The sequence below is a fragment of the Microtus oregoni genome, unplaced genomic scaffold (genome assembly GCF_018167655.1).
Source record: "Microtus oregoni isolate MIOR12 unplaced genomic scaffold, Mior012 000023F_ref0000262, whole genome shotgun sequence".
Taxonomy (NCBI): Eukaryota; Metazoa; Chordata; class Mammalia; order Rodentia; family Cricetidae; genus Microtus; species Microtus oregoni.
This window is the reverse complement of record NW_024543082.1, coordinates 14,559,336-14,584,216: the sequence shown is the minus strand read 5'-3', so window position 1 is coordinate 14,584,216 and position 24,881 is coordinate 14,559,336.

Here is a 24,881-nt window from a genome sequence, read left to right as displayed (position 1 = left end):
AGTACCTATTGTACATCTTAAAGTCTCCACCTAGGATAATGACTTCTCACCTCCCAAGGCTTCCCTCATCCCAGATATCCATTTGTTCTCTTTGTAAAGGCAAGGATTTCTTCCTGCCATTGCTAGTCTCACAACGTAATCTCTATTTCCTGATATTTTATCTGTAACAGATAACCCTGGCTATTTCCCATGTACAGTATTCTTGCCATGTTTAGTCTACTTCTTTCTCTCTTTGTTCTGGACTTTTCCAGATGCCTGTGGCTATTCTTTTCTCATATCTACTTTAAAAACTTTCCCTTAACCATACTGTGGAGTGGTCATGTCAGCAACTTCTTTACTGCACCCTCTCATACATCTTCTTGATAATATCTCCTTCTAATAACACCCCTTTCGGCCATCTACTATAGACCTTGGGAATGTTACTCCTCTATGCTATTGTAATGCATAGGGTATTGGGAGCGGCCTTCATGTTTTCCCCTGATATTTTTGGCAACATTTTATTTATTTTTATGTTTATGAGTGTTTACCTGAATATGTGTGCATGTGCATCACATTTGTACAGTGCCCAAAGAGGACAGAGGAGAGCATTAGACAGCACCTTCCCACACTCCTGTGACTACAGTCATAGATGGCTTTGAGCCACCATGTGGATTAAACCTGGGTCCTCTGGAAAAACAGTTAAGTGCTCTTGACTGCTGAGCTATCTCTCCAGCCCCATTCTGATTTTTTCTTTTTAAAATACAGTGTCAGGGCTGGAGAGATACCTTTGAAATCTGTTCTCGTAGAGGATCCCAGAGCACAGACAGGAACACCCTCATCAGATGGGCTTCTGTAACTCTAGTTCTAAGAGATTCTGACCCTCTCTTACTGATGCATGGGCATCAGAACATGTAACTATTCATATAGAGACACATAAATGTACACAAGAAAATCTTTTCTATTTCATTTAAAAGTAATATGCAATGAAATTACCTTGAGAGCCGTGAGACAATGTGAAAACGAGGAAGAAAGAACACTGCTAGCACTGTCCCTTCATGTCTCATTCAAACCACTTAGTGAGTCTGTCAAAGAGAAACAAAAAAGGCATGCTGTGAATTTTAAATGTGTAAAGAAATTAAAAGTTAGTGTAGTGTTTGATTTGAGGAGATTAAATTATTGTACTTTTGTACAAATAATATTTCCCTTATAAAATATTAAACCTGATGCCATCACAGTACAGCAGTATGGGAATTCTTAATATGTCATGGAAAAAATTAGACTATAATACAACTTTTAAATTCCATGATCTTTCTTTTAAAGCACACATACTTTGGCACATAAGAGCCTTGACAGGTCCATCACTACATGTACACTAGAATGTAGACTTTGTGGGCAGGCCTCACATCTGGAGCAGCACACACTGTATGACAGCCTCTAGAAATGGCTGCTAATGAATATACACTTGGTATTGATTATACAATGCTTCTCCAAATCATAGCTTTCTTGTTTAGAAACTTGCTATATAAGTCTCATATTGCTCTTTAAGTAAAATATGCTAAAGCTAATTCATGTACTGATGACATTAATTATGGCTTTAATTATAATCAGTATTCATAAAATATAGTCTAAGGGTACAATATAGTACAAAAAGGTAGCCATTAAGATCACAGTTTTCAAAGAACTTTTCAACACTCAAGGAAGTGGTAAATATGGATAACAAAATTCCTGCACACACAGTATCATGAGTGTGTTTAATATGTATCTGCCTTTCTTTAAGCTGAGATTATAGTTTTCACTCTTTAAGAAAGAACTCCTTGAAAGGAATGGTTATAATACATTGAAATGCTCTAAAGAAAACTTATAGGGAACAAATTTAGAGAAATGTTGTTACTGGAATATATTCTAAATCTGTGGAATGATTAACACTATCCTAAAAAACAATATCAGATTTTTAAATTTATTCTTTCAAAATAAAACTTAATAGGTTAATCATTGATTGTTTCATTTTTACAGTTTAAATATTAGAAAATGTGACTGAAATGATTAAATATACAACCTTGGAGGAAGATCTTATTAACATGAGTGTACATTTTCTATTATAGATACACTTACTTAAAAACTAGAAATGAATTAAAGCCTCCAATATGAAAATAAAACAAAAAGACAAATGTATGCATCTTGACAAAGTTATTGTCCTAGTAGTTTCCCCCAGACAGACCCCTGTTATCTTTGGTAAAGGAGAAAATGTTGTAAAACAGTACTTCTTTTCAAAATAAAGTCTTCATGCATACTTATACATATATTAACATGTATATGTAAGGATAGAAGCCACAATGATTATTTATAACTTGGTTTTCACTCTATCAGTAGGCCAATATAAAAAAAACACTTTTGCTTTTGAAAGTCATTGAACAAACCTTAAAACTTAAGCACCACAAGGAAAAAATTAACAAATTCATGATGTTTAAATGTAACATCATAACATCCTGTTTCCATTTTCCCAAATTGGGACACCTTACTTCCAACTTCCCACTCTCATAATGACTCCAGCTTGGTACCCTTTATTGAAAGCTCTATCATCTCCCTTTCCAGTCTCCAGTTGAGCTGAAGTTCTTAGTTCATTTGTAGTTATGATTACTTTTTGATATTCCCTAATTCACTAATAGATGTGTCCCCTGTTTCTATTTCTTCTGTGGCTCTTATTCAAAGCTTTCTGCAGATACATGCTTCTAATTCTAGGAATATGTCTCTACAACCATGTCCTTTCTCTACATCCTCATTGGGTTGACCAAATTATTTCAGAAAGAACAAATGATGAACTTTTTAAAAATAAAACCCAAATACCAATAAAACTTGCTAGAATAAACAAACTCTGTAATTTTGCAGGATGTAAAACCCACATACGAAACCCTGTAATCATTTTATAGAATAACAGCATTGCTCAAAACCAAACAAAAATAAAAACCAACCAACCAGAGTAGAAAGTAATGCCTTTCCAGAAAGTATCTCCAGAAAATAAAATGTTTAGAAATCAATATATATCAGGAAGTGAAAGACCTCTTCAATGAAAATTATAATACCCTAGTTAAAAACAGTGAATACCCCATACACAAATGGGAGGACATTCCATGTTCATAAATTGAAACAATCTTTATTATAAAATGTCCATATTACACAAAATAATTAATAAATTTAACACATTCCCATCAAAATTCAAGTTTCTTTCTACATGTAGAAAAAAATATCACCAAATTCCATTCTGAACCACAGAATATCTCAAATAACCCAAGTAATATTGAGTTTTACAATAACTCATGTCAAAATATGTTACGATACCATACAACTTCAGTCTGCATGATAACAGACATAGGCATCTCAACAAGTTAAGTGAAAATATCATACACTTTGACTCAGCAATCCTACTTCTTAAGGAGCTGAAGTTGCAACAGTTGTGTGATAACACATCTGTACCTACATGTTCATTGCAACAATTCCTATAGTCATGACATCTATAATACATTCCTTAGTTTCTATAATTGGAGGAAGCAAAAAAGGTATTCTCAAGTTATATAGCTCTAATTTCTGACAGTGGATAACAAAACAAGGCTGACTTACCTAACCATTTCATGTAAATTAATCCAAGTAATTCTACCAGAGTTACTATGAACAAACCTGTGACTAGAAGGGGACCAAATTTTGGTGGACATTCTGTAAAAACAAAGAAATTGTTTAGTATAAATGCATACAAACTGCTTAAAGAAATACATAATATCAAGTTTTAAGGGTAGAAATTATTGCTGGAGATAAAATTAAGTATATTTGCTGACTATCATTAAGTCAACCAATAAAATGATTCTGAATTGTTTTAAGGAAAAACACTTTTATTTTCATAACATGCAAGTCAGGATGAATGGAAAATTCTGTCTCCAGACAGTGTGAGTCTTGTTTCTTTTAAAGTTCTCTGAATTGAGTCCTGATAATTTGGATAGCTGGCAAAGAGCCATGAGGTACATGTTGACAATATTCTTGTACTGGTATTGAAAGCATGATGCCCACTGGAAGAAATATAATAGTAAAAGAAAGAAAATAATTGACCAACAAGTGCTAAACATTTGAAGAAATGTCATTGGTGCCAGTGATGTAAAATGCTGTGCGTGTTTGATACAGACAATTACAGAATGAAAATTCCCTTAGTGTACAATCCAGGATTTATTCAAATGGAGTTGCTAGTACATATCCCTAGGAAAATATGTATGTTTGTCTACAGAAATTCTAATTATAATCACAACAAAACTAATAGCAAGATATTCTTCCTTAGGTGAATGTATTAAAAATATTTTTGTGTGTCCTCACAAATGTTCTGTACTCAAAAATAGTGAACTATGAAACTATGAAAAGGCATGGGGGAAAGAAACATATAGAAAAAGATTACACACGATATGTTTCTAAATAAAAAAATTCTTAATAATGAAAAATTATCAATGTTGCTAGAGATTTGTGAGTACAGAGAAATAAACAGGCAGGAACAAGGGATTTGGATCAGTGAAGGTGTTCTATATGACAAACACAGTGAGTAATACATCTCATATGTGTTGGCCACAGAGGAAGAGGGAACCATAGTGTAATCTGTGGGTGATAGTCTTTAAGCAGTGGTTCATCCATTAGAACAAATGTGTGGTCTGCTTGAGGTGAGTGGGGGACGATGTGGCATGAAGTACATGAAGAGTAAATGACACAATTCATGGAGACTCTGCAGTGCCCACTGAGCCTTGTTGTGAGCCCAAGGCATCTTTAAAAAGACTGAGTTTAATATAAAGAAAAAGAAAATTCAGATCTCTGTCCAAGAGAAATTTAAATTAAGTTTCAGAAAAACATGACTCTTACCATTTATAGAAAAATATAGTCCTAACAGAGCGAGTGCAAAGCCCAATGCCTGAACGACTGTTAATATGATCATGGCATGAAGGGTCCTCCCAATAGCTACAAGAAAGAAAAGGGCAAAGCAGAAGCATGGTGAGAATGATGATAAAGCAGTTTGATCTGCTTGCATTTGGTACAGTCAACAATAAGGCACTATACGCAAGGACTTGCTGTATAAGTTTGCATATGGCAGACATTTTCCCAGTGAGGTCACACTTTACAATAAGTGTTGACTTCAGATCACCACTCAGCAGACTTTGACTATCATTGTTTTCTGAAGAGGACTAAAAGCTTTCACTCTAAACTTGACAACAGTACTGCTTAAACTATATTTGTGTATTTTACATTATAAATGACTGTTATGCATGGCTTCTTCTCACGGACATAAAATTGCTTTGTGGAAGCCTTGGCGATTACACATATAATATTGATTGTTATGTTTTTCAAGCATCTGTGGTTGTGAAACGGAACCTTTCTTGTGCATAACAATCCCAGAGAGACCTTATGACCCACAAAGTGACTTTTAAAACAAGCGTTTACTTATTTGTGTTGGGAGAAGCAGGTATGTGTGTGGAAGTCAGAGGACAATATGTGGAAATCGCTCCTCTCTTTCCACTATGTAATTTTTGGGAATGAAACTCAGATTGTCAGGCTTGGTGGCAAACACTTTTACCTGCTGTGACATCTCATTGGCCCAGACGTGACTTTTTAATAATAATAGCAAAAAGATGTTAGTGGTTTACTTTTAAACTATAAAAAGCAAATACTGTTTGTATTGTATACACATATTAAGATATATTTTCCCAACAACAATGACAACCAAACCAAACCAAATGAAACCCGAAACACCACACACACACACACACACACACACACACACACACACACACAAATATAGGTCCTCGTTTAGTGTCCTGATTTGTAAACTCATCTTGCAGAAACAGTCTTATTAATGAAGAGAATTGTGTGAAAGGGGTGGACTTGTAATCTGCTTATAACTTCACTATCCTGAGGTTCAGAATGTGAAAGCAATCTTGAGTTATTTTGTAGGCCAAATATTCCAGACATGAAATCCTGAAATCTGATAGTAAAAATTTCCCCATTTTGGAGCTTATTCGATGTTGGATCCCCTAAGTAGAGTTGTTCAAGCAGTACATTTTATGCAAATATCTTAAACTTGGAAATACAGTAATTCAAAATACTTCTGGTCTCAATTATGTCAGATGGGAGGTTTAGCTGCATATATAAAAATAACTTTTTTTCAAAAACTCCCTTCAAGATCTAAGATGTTAGAATCTGTCATTATGGGAAGATGTCATTAGGAATAGCTTTGGAATGTTTTTGCAAGACAGAGTTTCTCTGTAGCTTTGGAGCCTGTGCTGGAACTAGCTCTGTAGACGTGACTGGCCTCCAACTCACAGAGATCTGCCTGCCTCAGCCTCTCACATGCTGGGATTAAAGGTGTGCACCACCACCGCCAGGCTGGAAATACTTTACAAAGTATTTGTATGAAATTGTATGAAAATCAGTATTAAAAATAAATGGAAAACATTCACTCCACTGGCTACTTTTCATAGTAACAAAAGGTGCTAAATAGGTGTCTAGGGTATGAAAGTCATCAATGATTTTAACAAGTTAGACCTTCATGCTACAGTTCCAACCTCAAATGTCAACATGTACCTAAAGGGCAATAGTGGCACAACTTTTACGGGGTAACCCCTTTCTGATAGGATTTGAGATTTGTTCAGCAGGAGTATAATCCTGGTCAAAAGCTGCCTTGGAGTTCATAGACCTTAGGGTAGAAACTGTTACTGCTATTTTGCTAAATGATCATATTGCCAAATTGCCTTCTAAAGATTCATTTTTATGTCCAGTAGATCTGTGTTGCTTGCTACCTTTGTCAGGAAGTTTCTTTCTGCCGTGAGAAACATTCAGGTGAGAGTAAAGAACTGGGTACTCAGCCCTAAATTGGGTGTCTTAATAGCCTACCACCACCAACAACTAGGGTCATAGAACATTTTGGAAGAGCTGGAAACAGTGTTGGAACCTGGTGATAGGAAGGGCCACCATGAATTGCTGTCTACTGCACATGCTACTTCTGTTGCTTTCATGAACTCACAGCTGCTCTGGTCACCTGAGCAAGACCAGCAGAAGATCACACCCGTCAAGATTCTGGCACAGATGGTGGTGTTCTCTAGGTTCCACTCCTTACTAAGGAGTGCACTGGCCACTGATTACTGCTGGGGGAAGGGGAACCATTCTCTTTTGAGGATATGGGCAATGTTGGGTTTCCCACACTCCAGTAGATGGCCTCACATTCATCAACACATAGGTAACAATAACTGGATTTAGAGTTCTAGCATATTAAAATAAAAAGACATGAAGTTGAGATGGGGACACGCTGGAGGGATATTGGAGCAGTGAGAGGAGGAATCGGGGATGGTTATAACCACACTTCATTGTACCTGTGGTTGAATTCTCAAAATAAGGAACATAATTTTTAAAATAGGTTTTAAAGACGGTTTTCCCCAAAGACTTTCTTTTAAGTAAAATGGTAGTTAAAATCATGCTAAAACATCAAATGCTTACCTGGCATAAACTTATGGTACTGAAGAACTACAGGTATCACTGAAGGAGTAACCAATAAAATAAGTCCAAAGCTTTTCTTTTCTGAATAATTACCTGTTAACAAACAAAAATTTATTTTGTATGTGTTTCTACTGTTTGGGAAGTTAATTTACTGAATTTATTAAGTGAGTTACCCTGAATTCTGCAGTCATAAAGTATGAAATGTTTAACATATTTTCTTCTAAATTTACAGTGAGTCAACATTTTTCAATTACTTCAGACTCAACTGAGTGATTCAAATTTTAATGCTAGAGTCTCCTCACATGAAAACTTTTATTTTGTTTTAACTCTTTAGCTGACTTAAATCTTCCAGATGATGAACTTGCCCTTGCTGTCCACTGTCTATTTATTCTCAGTATTCAGCCTGTCCCCAAGCCAAATCACCTGCTCTTTCATATCGTCTTCTGAGTTCATCAGCTCCCCAGGCCCTCACCGGCCCTGGATGCAAACACGTCTGCCAAATCTGTGTCCTAAAGTTCTGTCTATGCCTCAGTCTCCCTAAGAGAAGACAGTGGTGTTATGTGGTCTGCCCTTTAGTCCTAGCTTTTACTCCCTGGAATATGCCCTCTGCTGTTATATACCACTCACACTTCCCTCTCTCAGCTCAATCACCACTTCATAGAGACCTGACTCCCATGGGCATGCCCATTTCCACGTCTCAGCCAGTCAAGCCTGCCTCCATAGTGGCTTGAATGGTGGTCATACACACATTTTTAACCTCCTGTCACCAAAACTATGACAAGAGGTAGAAGCAGGAATCTTAAACAGAGTTAAGAAATTGTCTTCAGTTTCAATGGCACTGTCCTTGTGAGGAAGGAAGAGAGCACAAAGTGAACACAAAGAACCTGGTGAGGCAGATGATGGAAGAATAGAGAAGGGGGCTACTCTGACACAGGCTAAGCTGAGCATTGCCTGCAAACACTGGAAGTTACAAGAGGCAGGAAGTAGAACATGCCCCACACTCCCACCAGAGCTTCACGAGGCAGCACGATGCTGAGCAAAGAGCAATTATAGGCATAAGGGGTCCAGATCCTGAGAAACCTTCTGATTTTTGAGGCCACATAATTTTCCACAATCTGTTCTATCAGCTCTTGAAATCAATTTGCTCCCCTTTGGGGTGTTCGTCACGTCAGCTGCACACATTCCAGCCCAGTCCCTGTGCATCTTACCTGGGATATACAGAGAGGCTCCAACAATGACAAGCATCGTGAGCAATAGTCCAGAAGTAGCTAAAACAATCGTTTTCTTGTTAATAAAGTTGGGTTTATATTTTTGCACTTAAAAAAAAGACAGAAATAATTACATGAACTTAATCAGAAACGAAGGTATTTCTGCAGTAAATAAGGTGCAAAGACAATCTGATAATACAGTGAAATTGGAAACCCTTGAATAAGGCTCCTATCAGATTACTCACACCTTTCATAAGGAATGGATAGATAGGGTCATGACAGTACATATGTATAGCAAATTGATTGTGAAGATGAAGTTAGTTCTTACCCATTATAGAGGAAGTTGCAACAGTTTTCTTAACTGGAGCATTTATTTATTTATTTTTGCTTTCTGCGATATTTATTTGATTTTTTTCTTTTTTTTCATTTTTTAATTAATTAATTTATTTATTAAAGATTTCTGCCTCCTCCCCGCCACTGCCTCCCATTTCCCTCCCCCTCCCCCGATCAAGTCCCCCTCCCTCATCAGCTCGAAGAGCAATCAGGGTTCCCTGACGTGTGGGCACCCTGATAACTGGAGCATTTTTAAGTTCCCATATTAATCTTTTTTGTGGGAGTGTCTCTATGCATGATTACATTAGAACTTTGATCAGAATCCCTAAAATCCACATAGTAATATCCCCCAGTTAGAGGCCACTCTAATTGCCTTTTGATATTGTTAGTGTTTCCCAACAAGCAAAGTCATTCCAGATTGACCACACAGTAGTGTGGTGTAGAGATTCACACAAGACTCATGGACAGTAGCTAATTACTTAGCAATATATAAAAAAAAAACAGAGAAACAAGCCCCATCCAATATAAAATTAGTAAAGCACCGAGAAATTTTGGAAATACATTTTGAAAAAGAACACTAAATATTGTGCTATTCATATCCTGGTGACATCCTCATAGAGGAAAATGCCCAGAACTTACAACTAAGATGTTGAAATAAACACTGCCAGAATTCAAGAGGATTCGTCATAGAAAAGAGTTCTCCTAACACTGGCTAATCCTCTTGGGCCTCTACCCTCTCTGAGACAACAGGCTTAACAGCACTTTCTTTTACTCTTTATTGGACTTCTTTTTATAAATATGAATTAATTACACACACACACACACACACTTGCCTGAGCATATATGCACGGAATGCATGCCGAAGTCCAAAAAGGCCAGAAGAGGACATTGCCTTTCCTGGAACTGGAGTTACAGATGGTTGTGAGCCAGCATGTGAGTTCTGGAAGCAGATCTGCAAGTGTTCTTCACTGTTGAGCCTTTTCTCACATCCTTCTTCATAAACGTCAATATTTCTGTATATTCTCTAACTTCTTTGAACCTTTCCTTTTGTGTGAACGTCGCTCGCCTTGTCAAGCTTCTTTTCATGATATGGATCAAATGTGGTACCCATTTATGAGGACCTAGAATACTGATGACTGGACCTATTCTCTGTCCATTTCCAGGACTTGGACTCCCACACATACTCACAGATTAAAAAAAAAAAAACTTTAAAAATATACTTATAGAGGAAATAGCTGATTGTAACTGAGAGCACTGAACAAAGGTTTTGTGGAAGAGGGAGAATCCACCCCTCTCAGTCATCCTGTGATTAAAAGGAAAAATAAAAATTTCCAGAAGACAGCAACAACAAAATTCTAGATTACAGACTCAGAAGTTGCATGAAGCAGTTACCCAGGACAAACACCCAGTCTTTCTGTGCTGCTACCAATCAGTCTAGGAAAGGAAGGGAACAGATAAATATCCTACTCTGTGAGGATTAAAAAAGTGAGCAGCTTCTGTTCAAAAATCCAAAACACCCTCTCAATCCACTGAGAGTTGAAGCCCAAGAGAACAACAGAGTCATGTGAACAAATGGCCATGCTGGTCCGAACTGGACCTCAGAAGAACAAGTGTTCTTAAGCCCAAACCACTGACACATGCATCCCAAGTCCTGGTGAATTGAGAATATCTACTTGGCACAAGAAATACATGCTTGGGTTTGGCCACATCAGTAGCTCAAGTGTTGAGATAGACATGAAAAAAAAGTGGGAACACATAGAACAAGTTGAAGAGGGGAGATAGCTGGATGACAAGAGTTTAAAGTGATGCCCCATACTGAAGGTTGGAAAACTCTCAAGAGAGCTTTTACCCCTCTTGATACTATGATAGTGACTCAAGCTAAGAGATAACTTTGAAAACACCACTGAGACACTGCATACTGGCCGAACAAGTTTGAATAGGAGACATAGGTGGCCAACTCTCACACCACCAGTGTTGAATCTAAGACAACTCATGGAGGAGAATAGATATTAACTAATGTTACAATATTTGTGTTTTTATTTCCTGTAGATATTCTTTTAAATCTTCCTGATTGTATGCTGTCTTAGTTTGCTTTGTATCGCTAGAATAAACTCCATGATCACAAGCAACGTGGAAAGGAAAGGGATTGGTTTAGGTATGACTTTTGGTTCATCATGAAGAGAGGTTAGGGCAGGACTCCAACAAGGCCGTGATAGAATGTTGCTTACTGGCTTGCTCTTCATGGTTTGATTAACCTGATTTCTTATGAAACCCAGGATGAGCTGTCCAGGGGCGCTACCATCCCCAGTTGACTGTGCCCTTCACATCAATCACTAGTCATAAAATGCCACACAGACTTGCTTGCCTCCCAATCTGACAGAGGCATTTTCTCAACTCAGATTTTTTCTTCCCAGATGATGCTGGACTGCATAGAGTTGACAAAAACTATTTAACATACATACATTTTCATTTTGCTTCTGTTTTTTAAAAGTATTGCTTAGTTAAATTTTACGACGATTCTGCTTTTGGATCTATTCTATTGTGTTCTCTCTCCTATATTTTCATCTGCAACCCATATACTTTGTCTCTTCTGCCTCCTTCTCTTTTTCTTTCTTTCTCATACCCTCTTCATATACTCCTTGATTATGACTTACTGTTATATTTAATAATCTTAAACTCAACTCACCTCACAATATCTCAACTTCTCTGTGCTGGTTACTTTTCTTTCAATTTGACACAAGCTAGTATCATCTAGAAAGAGGAATCTTTACTTGAGAAAATGCCTCTGTCAGATAAGCTTGTGGGCAAGTCTATGCATAGATTTTTTTAAAAAAATTAATGATTAACTTGTGATGGCCTAGCTCTCTGAAGGGAGTGGTCCTGGACTGTATAAGAAAGCAGTCAGGAAAAAAAAAAAAAACACGTCGGGAGCAAGCCAGCAGATAACACTTCTACAGTTCTTTCCTCCAGGATCCTGCTTTGAGTTCTTGCCCTATTTCTCCTGATCAGCTGTAAGCTGTAAGCTGAGATTAAACCTTTCCTATTCAAGTTTCTTTTTGTGAGAGTGCTTTATCGTAGCAGTAGGAAGCAATCTAGGACATCCCCTCCTCCTATTAACTTTTCCCTTATCTATTTTTTGCTACTGTTTTTTATAATAATTCACAGTGTTAATCAGATTATTTTCTGTCTCGTCTTGCATCTAGTAATAATATCCTAGCAATACCCCCTTACTATTCTGTTTCTTATTCTCTAAAATTTACTGGAGTTGAAGGAAGTGATTGTTTTTAATTTACTATTATTGTATTTTCTTAGAGGGTTTATTAGAAATTATAGTTGATTCTGAAATTAATATTATACTTCCAATGAGGTTCTGGAGACTGTATTTAGTACCCAAAGATTCTGGCTACCAACTAAACCCTGGGACTAAACTCAACTCCAATAGGACCTAGCAAAATTTAAATCATGCAAATACTTCAATACTGAAAAGCAATGTGTTATTTTATTTTTAAATTCAATCAGTGACCTAATCTAAGACATGTAAGTCCCAATGCAAACACACAAGTAGGAAGATAAACCAATTAAATCACATTTACTTATAACATTTGACAAGTAAGCTTTAAGCTAAAAGTCAAAATAGATAAAGAAGGCAACTTCATGCTGTACAGGGACAGTTCATCAGAGAAATAGTACAATTCTAAGTTTGTGTGCTAAACACCCACATGCTCGGTTACATAAAGCTAACACTGCTGGAAAGTACAGATAATAATGGATGATGACAGCAACCCAGTTTTCTCAGGAGATTGGCCTTCATCAGACAAACATCATCAAAGAAACATCATACTTAAATGACATTATAGATCAAATGGACTAATCAAATATCTACAGAATATGCTACCCAAAGACTGTAGAATACTCATTGTTCTCAGAAGTTCAGAAGGTAATGCTCTATAAAATAGGCCTTATTTTAGGACCCAAAGCAGCTCTTAACTAATACAAGAAAATTGAATGTCTTATATTCTACCTAATAACAGTGTAGTAAAACAAGAAATCATCAGCAAGGAGAATTACAGAAGATGTAAAAACTCATGGAGACAGAATAATGCAGAATTGAACAATGAATTAACTACTGAGGAAATTAAGGGGAGAAATTCCAAAGTTCTTAGAAATGAATGGTAATGAAAATGCAGCATATTAGAGCCTGTAGAATACAACAAAAGCAGTTCTAAGAGGTAGCCAGATTAGTACAAAAATCTTAGAGCAAGAGAAATATAAACAAATACTAATGGATTACTTTGGGGTCTTAGAAAAATAAAAGCAAGCTTATTAGAAGATGTAAGGAAGACAATACAATGGAAAATAAAAAAAAACAAAACAAAAAATCATTTGAAGAATTAGCTGCTTTTGGAAAAATTAAATTGAGACAGTCTTGGTAAAACTAATGAAAAGAAAGAGAGTGAAAGATGAAATTTCATAAAATTAGAGATGAAAGGGGAACATTACAGATATGAATGAAATTCACAAGTGTGCTTTGAAATCTATATCTCAAAAAATATAAAATCTCAAAAAGAAATGGGTAAATCTCTAGACACACATGACTTACCAAAATTAAATCAACAGGATGTAAATGAGAACTAGTGATAAAAAGGAAAAGGTTTTTGAAAGATGTTTTGAACAGATTAAACAGATCTATAGCTAATTGGGTATGTTGGCATATGCTTTTAAACTCAACTGGAGTCAGAGGCTGATGATCTCTGTGAGTTCAAAGACAACCTGGTTTACATAGTATCAGGCCAGGAAGGTTTACATAGAGAAACAAAAAAAATTTGCCTCTTGGAGTCTAATAGACCTTTAAAGAAATAACAGCAGTACTCCTTACATTATCCTATCAAATAGACAGGGAAGGGGAATACTAAACTCAGTTTGTGGAGTCAGGTTTATTCTGATATGAAAACAAGTTAAGGACACATTTATAGGTCAATCTCAGTGATGAACAAAACTGCAAAATTTTCTCAATAATGTTTTAGCAAAACAAACTCAACAACACATCAAAAATGTGTTTATTCACCATGATCAAATCTCAAAATCTCTAGGGTTACAATTATGCTTTAACAAGCCCAAGTCAATCAACAGAGTCATAGACTATATTATGTAAATGTACCAATAGATTCATAAAAACTTGGTAAAAGTCCAACATCCCTTCATGGAAAAGAGAAACACAAAACAAAAAGGAGAATCTAAACGAAGTATACATCATCATAATATAGGATTCTCTCTCTCTCTCTCTCTCTCTCTCTATATATATATATATATATATATATATATATATATCCAATATTATATTAATATATATATAGAGAGAGAGCCAATATTATATTAACTGGAGAACTCAAAGCATTTTTCATAATTTCAGGAGCAAGGTATAGGTGGCTGCTTTCTCCACTCTTATTTAGTTAGCTAGAATTAGTCTTGAAGTCTTAGCAAGAGAAAGAGGACAAGAGAAATGAAGTAAAAGGTTTCAGATAGGAAAGAAAGAAATCAAGCTGTCGGTTTGCAGGTGACACAGTTCTGTACATATGATAGACAACATCCTATAGAATATAGTTGGAGCCTATAAACACATTGAACAAAGTAACAAGATGGAAAACCATCACATAAAAATCAGTAACCTGCATGAATGCCAATAAATAACTTGCTGATAAAAAAGGAAACAAATTCACCACTACCAGCTTAAAGAATCCTCGAGAACAAACCTAACAGGGGATGTAAAATACTCCTATAGTGAAAGTGTTAAAATACTCAAGACAGAAACTGAAGAAGTGATGTGATGGAAAGGCCTCCATGCACATGAATCACGAGAATTTGTTAATTGCAAAACAGGCAACCTACAGATTCAATGCAATTCTCACCAAAATTCCAATAATTTCCCCCTGCATGGTAGTAGAAAAATATTTTTTAAATTCACAAGAAACACAAAAGAAATCAGAGAGTTAAAAAAAAAAAACCTTCACCAAAAAGAACAATGCTGATTTCAACTTACACTTCAGATTCACTGTAAAACAAAATAGCATGGCAGTTAAATAAAACTGACTTGTAGATGAATGAAACAGAATACAGGATTGGGCAATAACAACACACAGCCATAGTGACCTTATTTTTGACATCTATGACAGAAACATACATTGGAGAAAAGACACTCTACACTGAATGGTTCTGGGGGAACCGATATTCATGTATAGAAGTACAAAACAAAATCTGTATCTCACATTCAGTACAAAAATCAACATGGATAGAAAGACACCTCAATATAAAATCTGGAACTCTGAAACTTTTCAGGGAAAATATTTCAAGACATAGGCATAAGTGAAGGTTTTCTGAACGGAACTCTAATAACTGAGGCAATAAAACCAAGAACTAAAAAACAGAACTGTAAGAAATCAAAATTCCTCTTCCCCACCTGCCTCAGCTTCTCTAACCAGACATCAGAATTACCTGCTGGTAGGCTGCTCCCATACTCCCCCATCCATTGGATCCTGTAAACTGCAAGTCCCAACCTGCCCCCAAACTCACCTAATCTCCTGCAACCTCAGTGAGACTTTGAAACACACCCTGATGCTACATAGAGAAGACCAAGAGAGGAACTCTAAAGCACAAGCTGTGACTGCACAGAGTGAACCAAGAGAATGAACCAGGGGAGCAGACCAAGAGAGCAGGGTAAGAGAGACCTCAGTGGCTTCCTGAGACACAGACATTGGCAATACAGAGCAGAACAAGAACAGCTTCCAAAGATGCACGGTCACTGCAAGGATTGGACCAAGATACAAAGACTTTGCCAGTATCAACTGAAGAAAGAGATGGGTAGGCAGCAATGCAAAATTCATCCAACAACCTAAAATGCAACATGGTGACACCAGAACCTGGTGTTCATACAATAGGAAGACTTGATCATCCTAACCCTAAAGAAGCAGAAGAAAGAAATTGTAAATGTAACTTTATGAAGATGATGGAGACCATTAAACAGAAAGTGAAAAACTACCTTAAAGAAATGAAGGAAAAGACAAACAAAAAATTGAAAGAAATTAATAAACATCTCAAAGAAACTCAAGGAAAAATTAATCAAAGAGGTGAAGCAAACAGTTCAAGACTTGGAATAGAGGCAAACCACAAACTAAGGGAAATCTGGATATGGAAAATCTGGATAAATGAACAGGAACTACAGAGGCAAGCATAACCAACTCAATACAAGAGATAGGAGAGAGGATAACAGGGTTTGAATATACTATAGAGGAAATTGATTCATTGGCCAAAAAAAAAACATTAAATACAACAAATTTTTAACACAGACATCCAGGAAACTTGGACACCATAAAAAGACCAAACCTAAGAACAATAGGTATAGAAGAAGGAGAATAACTACAGCTCAAAGCAGAGGAAATATATTTAACAAAATCATAGAAAAAAACTTTCCCAACCTGAAGAAGGATATCCATATGGAGGTACAAGAAGCTTACAGAACACCAAATAGACTAGATAAAACAAAAAGTCCCCTCACATATGTAAAAGAAATATTACTAAAGCTTAAATCTCATATCAAATTCCACACACTAATAGGATAAGACTTCAAAACTCCACTTTTGTCAATAGACAGGTCAACCAGACAAAAATATAAGAGACAAATAAGAGAACTAACAGATGTCATGACTCAAATGGACTTAACAAACATCTATAGAGCATTCCACCCAAACACAACACAACATACCTTCTTTTCAGCACCTCATGGAACCTTCTCTAAAATTGACCAAATACTCAATAAGACAAACTTCAACAAATACAAAAAAATGGAGAAATCCTCTGTATCTTATCTTATTATCATGATTTAAAATTAGAATTTAACAACAACACTACTGTCAGAAAGCCCACAAACTCATAAAAATTGAACTGTGAACTATTGAACCACCCCTGGGTCAAGGAAGAAAGAAAGAAAGAAAGAAAGAAAGAAAGAAAGAAAGAAAGAAAGAAATTAAAGACTTACTAGCATTCAACAAAAATGGAGGCACAACATACCTAGACTTATGGGAAATTTGAAAACAGTGCTTAAGAGGAAAGTTTATAGCACTAAGAAATGAAAAGGGGGACAAAACAACAGAAACTGAGAAAATCCAGAGAATCATTAGGTCATATTACAAAAACATGTAGTCCACAAAATTGAAAAGTGTAAAAGAGATGGAAATTTTTCTGCATAGATGCCATATACCAAAATTAAATCAAGACCAGGTGAACAATTTAAATAGACCTATAAACTGCAAGGAAATAGAAGCTGTCATCAAAAGACTCTCAACAATAAAAGCTCAGGGTTAGATGGGTTCAGTGCAGAATTCTACCAGAACTTCCAAGAAGAACTAATATCTATACTCCTCAAAGTGTTCCACATACTAAAAATAGAAGAAATATGGCCAAACACCTTTTATGAAACTACAGTTTCCCTGATACTAAAACCATACAATTATTTAACCAAGAAGGAGAATTACAGACCAATCTCATTTATGAACATAGACACAATAATATTCAATAAAATACTGGCAAACCATATTCAAGAACACATCAAAAACATCATCCACCATGATCAAGTTGACTTCATCCCAGAGATGTAGGGATGGTTCAACATATGAAAATCTATCAGTGTAATCCACCATACAACTATACTGAAAGAAAAAAAAACATACAATCATCTCTTAGATGCTGAGAAAGCATTTGACAAAATCCAACAACCCTTCATGGGTCTTGGAGAGATCATGGATACAAAGGACATATATAAAGATAATGAAAGCAGTATACAGCAAGCCGACAGCCAACAGAAGACAAGGCTGTCCACTCTCCATATCTATTCAACATAGTTCTTGAAATTCTGGCTATAGCAATAGGACAACAAAAGGACATCAATGGGATTCAAAATGGAAATGAAGAAGTCAAAATTTCATTACTTGTAGAGGAAACAATAGTATATATAAGTGACCCCAAAGGACACAGTCAATAAGACAAAAAGGCAGCCATCTGAATGGGAAAAGATCTTCATCAACACCGTATAAGACAAAGGAATGATCTCCAAAACATATAAAGAACTCAAGAAATTAGACATCAAAATTCCAAATGAAACAATTGAATTTTGCAGGAAAAAATAGATGGAACTAGAAAACATCATTTTGAGTGAGGTAACCCAGACACAGAAAGACATGTATCACATGTACTCACTCATAAGTGGTTTTTAAACGTAAAGCAAAGAAAGTCAGCCCCAAAATCACAATCCCAGAGAACTTAGACAACAATGAGGACTCTAAGAGAGATATACATACATCTAATCTACATGGGAAGTAGAAAAAGTCAAGATTTCTTGAGTATATTGGGAGTATGGAGACCTTGGGGAGGGTTGAAGGGGATGGGAGAGGCAGGGAGGGGAGCAGAGAAAAATGTGGTAGATTGTAATTTAGTTCAGCCAGGAGGCAAATGAGCTTGGGGGATCCTCATAGAGGTAGCAGCCTACACCGTACAAGGAAGTCCCACTGCATCTCTCCTAAATGTAGGGTCACCTAGTAGACCCTACATCAAGTTTTTACAGAGGTGCTTACATGTCTGTGTTTATCACAGTGTTACAAAGGTCATGTCCATTAGCAGATGAATGGACAGGGAAATGGGACCTATGCATATGATAGAGTTCTTATGCAACCATAAGGAGGAATGGAATTATGTCATCTTCAGAAAAGTCAGTAGATACAGCTAGAGTTCATCATATAAAATGAGTCAGTCTTCTAAAAAAAAACCACACAGTTTAAATTTCTATCTATGCCTGCCATGAAACAACTTACAGGAGGGAGGACTCATTTTGGCTCGTGGACAGAGGAGACACTCCACCCTGTCAGGGAAAGGAGGATGTGGGGACAGCTCTCATTGACTGGGAGTGAAGCACGAGACCACTTCTTCACATCTAGACATAGCTGGAGCAAAGATGAACCAGTAAGTTGGAATGGCTTATCACAGTGGCCCTAGCTTACTTTGTCCAGGTAAGCTCCACATTCCAAACAAATGTGCCACAACCTACAAAAATATCACCTTAACTGGTAACCAAGAGTTCAGATACATGAGTCTATGGAGCACATTTCACATTCACACTATATTACCTTGTGTTGACAATTCTAAACTACACACACATACACACACACACACACACACACACACACACACACACACACACAATAGAGCATCGAGTTGGACCCTCACAGATTTAGTTCCATGACTGACAAAGCAAGATCACAAAGCACAGCTCCCCTCGGATGCTTCAGGAGATACAACACGGCATGATAGTACCAACAACAAACTCAAGAAATGAGGGGAATTCTTGGGCCCCAGAGCTTTGGATTCTGTCTTCACATAATTTTGCCTGTGAATATCTGTTCACCAAATGAAATTACGTTTGTTAATATGCCAGTACTAAAGGAGTTTTAGATGGTCTAAACGGTATTTACAGCATTCTCTTAAAAACAATTTTTAAAAAACACAACGAAATATTTTCTTACAAAGTCAACAGTAGCAATATGTCGGGGACAGCATATAGTTCATGAAGAATCTTACTATTCAAACCATGTACATAGTTTTATTTATCAGAACTTGACTTTTCCTAACGCAGCTGAAGTACACAGTATTTCACTTTGGTACTTGTAGAAATAGCAGTTTTATTACTAAAATATAAATGATAACTAGAAATAAATACTTACTTAAAATAGCAAACTGTGACCAGAAAAGAAGGGAAGTCAGAAATGGGAAAATAATAATGGGAATATGTTCTCTTAAAGGGAACCATGAAGCCCCTAAGGAGAAAGAAACAAAAATCATAGTATTACTACAATTAAAGACATTAACAGTCTCAGATACATTTTTATTGTACAGATAGAAGATTAAAATATTTAAAAACTATAGCCACCATTTATATACATTTATATGCAAAATAAATTTAAAATATGATTTGCTCATCCAATAACATATTTATTTAGGATGTCCAATGAGCTGGCAACTTGAGTTTATTTTCCAATTCTCGTGACCAACTGCAGAAAACATGCTGTCACCACACATCCAGGCTGCAACACCTATTTTGACTCACAGTTTGTGTAACCAGAGCATTGGAACACCTCTGCTTGTCACTGTTCTTAACTGCTGCCAGGAAAGATACTGGCTATACCTACCCCTTAGCAGATGAATGACTGTTAAAATTGATAATATACCTAAAGTATTGATATCAAATTTGGCCCTTCTATTATTGAAAATAGATTCTTGTTGTGAGACAATGGTCTCCCTCCCTGTCAATTATATTTGAATTATATTTGCCTCCCTGTCAATTATATTTGAAATAAATGCAGATTGGCCAGTAGCCAGACAGGAAGTATAGGTGGGACAACCATGAAGTAGAGGCGGGGCAATAAGAACAGGAGAATTCTGGGAAGAGGAAAACTTGGTCAGCAGTTGTGACCCAGTCACAGAAGAAGCAGATGTGACTGCCTCGCCAAATAAGGTACTGAGCCACTTGACTAACATAGACAAGAATAATGGGTTAATATAAATTATAACAGTTAATAAGAATTCTGAACTATTAGGCCAAACAGTTAACTAATGTAAACCTCTTTGTGATTTCTTTGTGACTTAACAATTGTGGGAACCAAGCAGGACAGAAAACCTCAGGCAGCAGATTCTTTTCTCCTACATTATATCCTGATTCGAGTATTCCTTTCCTCTACTCATCCCAGTTTCTTCTCCCCTCCCCGTCTCCTCAGATAAATCCCCCTTATGTCTCTCATTAGAAAAGACCAGATGTCTAAGAGATAAAAACCAAACATGACAAAATAAAATAGTAAGATGAAGCAAAAAGTTTCACACAAAGTTGAACATGGAAACTAAACATGAGGAAAGAGTCCCAAGAGCAGACAAAAGAGTCAGAGACCCACTCATTTTCATGGTCCCATGGTTCCATAAAAATATTAAAACGAAAGCCATAATAAATACACAGAAAACCTGGTGCAGACTTATGTAAGCCTTGAGCTTGTGACCTCAGTCTCTGTGAGTTCATATGTGCCTTGTGTCATTGACTCAGAGAGCCGTATTTTCTTGGATTCTCCATCCCCTCTGTCTCACAATTTTTCTGACTTGTCTTCCACAGGATTCCCTGAGCTCTGAGGAGAGGGATTTGGTAGAGACCTCCAGTTTAGATTCTTTCCACACAGTATTGGGTTGTGGGACTCTACTTCTCTGTTGCTGAAAAAAGTCTCTCTGATGATGCCTGAGTAAGGCACTAATCTATGAGTGTGGCAGAATAGCATTAGGAATCATTTTATTTTGTTGTTGTTGTTGTTGTTGTTTTGACAGTTGTGTGTGGTTTTGACTCGGGGTCTTTGAGCTTTCTAGCTCTTGATTACCCAAACAGTGCTGAGTATGGGTTCCTTCTCATGTAGTGGACCTTAAGTCAAATAAGTTACCCCACAAGTTTTGTGACAAATAACCCTACAATGCTTGAGTGATCAAAAACTTGACTAGAAGTCTGGGGACATAAAGTAAATTCACACTGATCTAAAAAATGAAAAAAAATGCTGTAATGAAATGGCTCCTAATGATATTCACTTATACTCATAGCTCAGTTCCTTGTTTCTTTTGGCTCGCAGTTTCAGAGAACACTATTGGATGGCAGTAAACAGTGCAAGGTAGCTATTCACATTTTAGTTAGAAACAGACAGCAAGAAATACTAGAACTCAGTTTTCATTCTCTCTTTTTTTCAGCCCAGGATGCCAGACCCTGGAATGACACTGTACACAGCTATGGTGAATCTTCTATGCATCCAAACCTCCCTAGAAATGTAAGCACAAATACAGACAGAATCTTACAGGATCAGCCATGGTGTGACACAGGTTTATATATACAACAGTGGCATTGGTGTATAATGTCATAAATCTACTTGTTATGTTTTAGGGAACCTGCATAGTGTTCCACGATGGATATACTAATTTATATTCACACCAACAGTTTGTAAGGGTTTCCTTTATGCCACAGCTTTAACAGCAGTTGAATTTTAGATGACAGTCACTCTAAGTAGAGTGAGGTAATAGTTTACAGTGGTTTTGATTTGGATTTCATGATAATTGGTTGTGCTAACCATTTTTTCATATACCTACAGATTATTTGAATGTTTTTAAACAAACTCATGCTACTCTAAACACTTTTGGGGGGTTGGGGGACAAAGTGTTGTATAGAAAAGTGTACAACTGTGGAAATTAATGTGGAGATCTCTAAAAAGGAAACACATTGGAGAAAAAATAGCCTCTTCAGCAAATGGTGTTGGGATAAACTGTATATTCTTATATAGAATGGAAGTAGAATTTCTCTTTCAATGTGTCTAAAAATTAATACCAAATATTTTAAGACTATAAATACAAAACATGAAATTGTTAGAGGAAAGTGGATTACACAATAGCAGCATACATAAGGACTTTTTAATGGCACCCAGGAAGCTCACTAAATAAGGACCACAAGTGACAAAAAGGACTTCATGACATCTGTGAAATTAAGAGTGACTTCTGTGTCTTCCTTGAATCCAGAGTGCCCACCTTAGCAACTTTTACTCAAACAAAGATTTGTATATGGGGAGAAATGCTATGTATAATTCATATGTGCTGTAGATGATAGTCTCAATTTTCTTAAAAAGAACTGGAGGCCTGATACATTGACTTTCTTTTTTCAAGTTAGGGAATGATAAAGAAAAAAAATGCTTTATGATACAAGCTCTCTGCTTTCCACAGTGCTGCATCACGGACTGATAAGATTGGCATACGAAACAGTCTTGCATTGTCTCTTCTATCAAAAGCAATGAGAGATTGCCAGTACTTGCTTCCTAATGAGTAATGTCTACTGCTCATTTATGCTTGCATTTAAAATGAAGAAAAAACCAAAACACAACATAGTCAAAGAGGCTTTGCCATAAGGTTTCTATTGCTGTTATAAAACACCACGACCAAAAATGCCTTGTAGAGAGAAGGGTATATTTCCTCTTACATCTTGTATCTCTCAGGTCACACTATCTCTATGGAAGCCAGCACATGAAACCAAGGTAGGATCATGGAGAGAGGCACTGAAGCAAAGGCCATGGAGGAGTGCAGTTTAATAATGGCTTGCTTCTCCTGGTTTGTTACATTTGCTTTCATACACCATTTGGGACTACCTGCTCAGGAATAGCAAACCCTCAGTGAGCTTACCCTTCCCACATCAACCATTAATCAAGAAATTGCACTGCAGACTTTGCCCACAGAAAAACCTTATAGAGGTACTTTTCAACACAAAGTCTCTCTTCCATACGACTCTACTTTGGATCAAATTGACAAAAATCTAACCATGACAGGCCTCTAATGCCAAAAATCTTGGAAGGTATCAGGATGCATAAATATTGCTCTTATAACAAATATGAATTGCTCAGAAAGAGTCCTGCAACATTAAACTTTTATTCAGAAGAGTACTTCATTGATCTTTATTACTAGTTATAATTGGTTCCAAAACAAAACAATAAACACCCAATTAAAATAATGATTTCGCAACACATGTGGATTTTCAGAGAACTCCCAACCACAGAATCTCACTGGATGCTCATTTGATTCTGTGGATCACATAAATGCAAATATCAATTTTAAAGAGGCCAGGTGAACTCTTGAAGTAACTGACAAGATCAAAAATGTGAAGGATACGCTGATGTATAGGATGTTTAACTACTAAGATATGATTCCCAATTTAAACAGTTTTGTAAATGGATCATCAAAATAAGTCCCAGAACCCAATATGATGGTAGACATTTTGAAACAGTAAAGGACAAGAAGCTAGAAAAAGAACGAGTTGATAAAAGTGAGCTGTTCTGTTCCCACGTAGCGCAGAAGTTTTCAAACCCCTGACATATTTAGCATTATGACTAGAGGTTCTAATAGACCTTTGAAAAGACACTCAGGTCAGAAGTCCTTTCTGTGTGGTTATAGAAATCAGCAAGCACAGCAAGAAATAAGAAGAAGGAGACCACTTCAGCTAGAGCAACTGCTTTACACAGATCACCAACACATTTGTAGTTAATTGGATAACTATAACAAAGCCTGAATTCAGATCAGTTAAAACAGATCCCTACTTTTCCTACATCGTGGCAAAGGGAGAAAACACTGGCAGGGACAAGAAAACCAACTGACCCCCAATTAAAATCAGCTGGTTCTCTTTCTTCTCTTGGCACAGGGAGTATGGTTAGGACTTTCCAAGCCTTTGGAAAAATGGGTACTGACAAAACAACTTACCAAAGGGCTAAATAACTAGAAAAAATATCTATAGCCTTGAGCCCATTGCCATAGGAAAAGACCTGTACAGAACACGATTAGCACAGGCACTAAGATAACTAAGATGAGCAATTGACATATGAGACGTCATGCCACTGAGTAACTTCTGTATGGCAAAGGACACCATCATATGGACAAAGCAGCAGCCTAAAGGATGGGAAAGGATTTTTATGAACTACACATCTAAGAGATGGATAATATACAAAATATATAAAGAACTCAAGAAACAAGACATCAAGAAAGCAAATTAACCAATTTAAAAAATAGGGTACATATCAAAACAAAATTCTCAGAAGAGGACATTAAGAGGGCCAAGAAACACCTAATGAAGCATTCAATATCCTTAGCCATCAGAGAAATGAAAATCAAAACTATTTTGACATTTCATCTTATACCTGTCAGAATAGCAAAGGGCAATACAACAAGCAACAACACACGCTGGTGAGGATATGGACTAAACACTCT